This window comes from Pholcus phalangioides, unplaced genomic scaffold, assembly GCF_987345545.1.
Source record: "Pholcus phalangioides strain wild (caught in Gottingen) unplaced genomic scaffold, Ppha-v1.0 ptg000032l_1, whole genome shotgun sequence".
Classification (NCBI taxonomy): domain Eukaryota; kingdom Metazoa; phylum Arthropoda; class Arachnida; order Araneae; family Pholcidae; genus Pholcus; species Pholcus phalangioides.
Genome location: NW_028301622.1, coordinates 1,245,152 through 1,247,646, shown reverse-complemented (window position 1 = coordinate 1,247,646; position 2,495 = coordinate 1,245,152).

The following is a 2,495-nucleotide window of genomic DNA, read 5'->3' as shown; positions in this document are numbered from 1 at the left end:
AAAGTAATAAATGGCCGATTGTATGGGCTATACATCATGATAAATTTTATACAGATACATAATTAATAGTTATTAATTATATATTTTTGGATAAAGTTTATCGTGAATAGCCTATATAAAATTTCTCGCCTATAAAATTGACAAAAAATAGTATATTTAACTTTAATTAAGTATATATATAGGCTTACTAAGTTTTATGACTTGAGAATATGCTAATAAAATTTTCAAATAATTCAATAACTGAACGTGAAAATCAAACTGAAAAACAAATTTATTTTTCAAAATAACTGAAACACTGTATGTTAATTTTATTTAGCAATCAAAGCCATTCCATAAATATTTGCAATTCACTCAGTAAAATATTATAAAATTTTAGATCATAAAAGCTAATTATAGAAATTTTATTCATCATTCAGTTGAATGTTCGTTAATATATCGACGTTTACATTATTTTCAATCGGATTGATATGACAAATTAAAAAATAAATAAAATAAATAGAATAAACAAATAAAATAAATAAATGGAATAAATAAATAAAATAAATAAATGGAATAAATAAATAAATAAATAAATAAAATAAATAAATGGAATAAATAAATGGAATAAATAAATAAAATAAATAAATAAATAAATGGAATAAATAAATAAAATAAATAAATAAATAAATGGAATAAATAAATAAAATAAATAAATAAATAAATAAATAAAATAAATAAATGGAATAAATAAATAAAATAAATAAAGGAATAAATAAAAAAAATAAATAAAGGAATAAATAAAAATAAAATAAATAAAGGAATAAATAAAAATAAAATAAATAAAGGAATAAATAAAAATAAAATAAATAAGTAAAAAAAAAATTAAACGATCCTTAAAAATTAGAATGTCAAGTTTAAAATAACAGTTATGTAAAACGACCACGATAGCTTTCAGTCACTGCTCAATGAGAGATAAACGAACTGAACATCTGGTCATTCATTCATTATAATTTTACCATCATCATTAATTAATTTTTCAAAAAGAAGTACTTGATTGAACTTTTTAAAAAAAAACTGTAATTATGAAATGTATTGACGAATATATAGATGAATCATCAATTAACTTTGCAGGGCAAATCTTATTATGTGCAGCAGAAATTCCCTGAACGATTTGTTAAAATGCGAAATGTGCGCCGAAAGTACAGGCATACTAACAAATTATCCGAGTTTTTCCAAATTTATTGTGGATGGAATGATTGGATAAAATGTTTTTGAATGGTTTGATGAAAAACTTGTGAAATATCCAGAATAAGTTTTAAATTTACGATAGTCTCTAAAGATGAGGTTTAAATTGATATGTGTGTGTAAAATAATTTAGAAGAATTAAAATTTGAAGGGGGATTAGAAATTTAAATTTATCGGAAAATAAATCATTAATTCCACTTTCCATCAGAAATGAGAACTTTCGAAAGAAAGCGAAATTCATATATGAAGAAAAATTCAAAATTACGAAAAAAGAAACCAAAAATATGATAAATAAATAAAGATGTTGGTTAACATTTTCAGAGAAACTAAACTAGAATTTTACAACTTTGGAAAAATAGACTGGATTTAAAATATGGCAAAATGATAAAAAATAAATAAACCATTTTAAAATAAATAGAGTAGAACTGTAAATTATAGAGGCTTTTTTAAAAGAAATATATATATATATATATATTAAAAATGGATAACAAATGGATTAAACATTTAAAATCCGAAAAAGAAATTTGAAAAATGAAACTTCTGAAAGGTAGATTATAAATTTAAAAAAAAGAAATTGAGATTTCGAAACTCAATAAAAACAAGATCAAACTAGAAATTGAAAGAAGTGCCTATATCAAAAATCAAGAAATTAAAAAAGCAATAATAAATTTAAATCTTCTAAAAAATGTATATAACACAAAAATTCAAATAGAAATCAAGAATTCGAAACTTTTACCAAAAAAATCAAATTAGGAGTTTAAAAAAAGGAAATCAATAACAGGATTCTCCAAAATAGAAGAGATTAAATATGAAAATAGAAATTGAGACATTGAAAAAGAAATTTTGACATTGAAACTTTCAAAAATATATTAGAAATTTGAAAAGAAATCGATAGGCCTAATTCAAGCTAACTGAATTTAGAAAAGATATCATAAATTGCAGACTTTCAAAAAATCAATTAGAAATTAAAAATCTAAAGAAAAAAGACGGTTAGGAACTGAGAAATTTTTTGAATAAATTGATGTATCATAAATTAAAAATTATGGAGAATTAAAATAAATCATGGATTTAGAAATTTCGAAGAATGAAGATAAATAGTAAATTAGAAATTTCAAAGAAAGAAATTTTGAAGATTATTATATATACTGTATATATATAGGGTATATGAAGATTATTATATATACTTTTATTATATACACTGTATTATAAATTTTAAAGAATGAATATAATTCATAAATTTCGAAGAGTGAAAATGAATCACGAATTTAAAA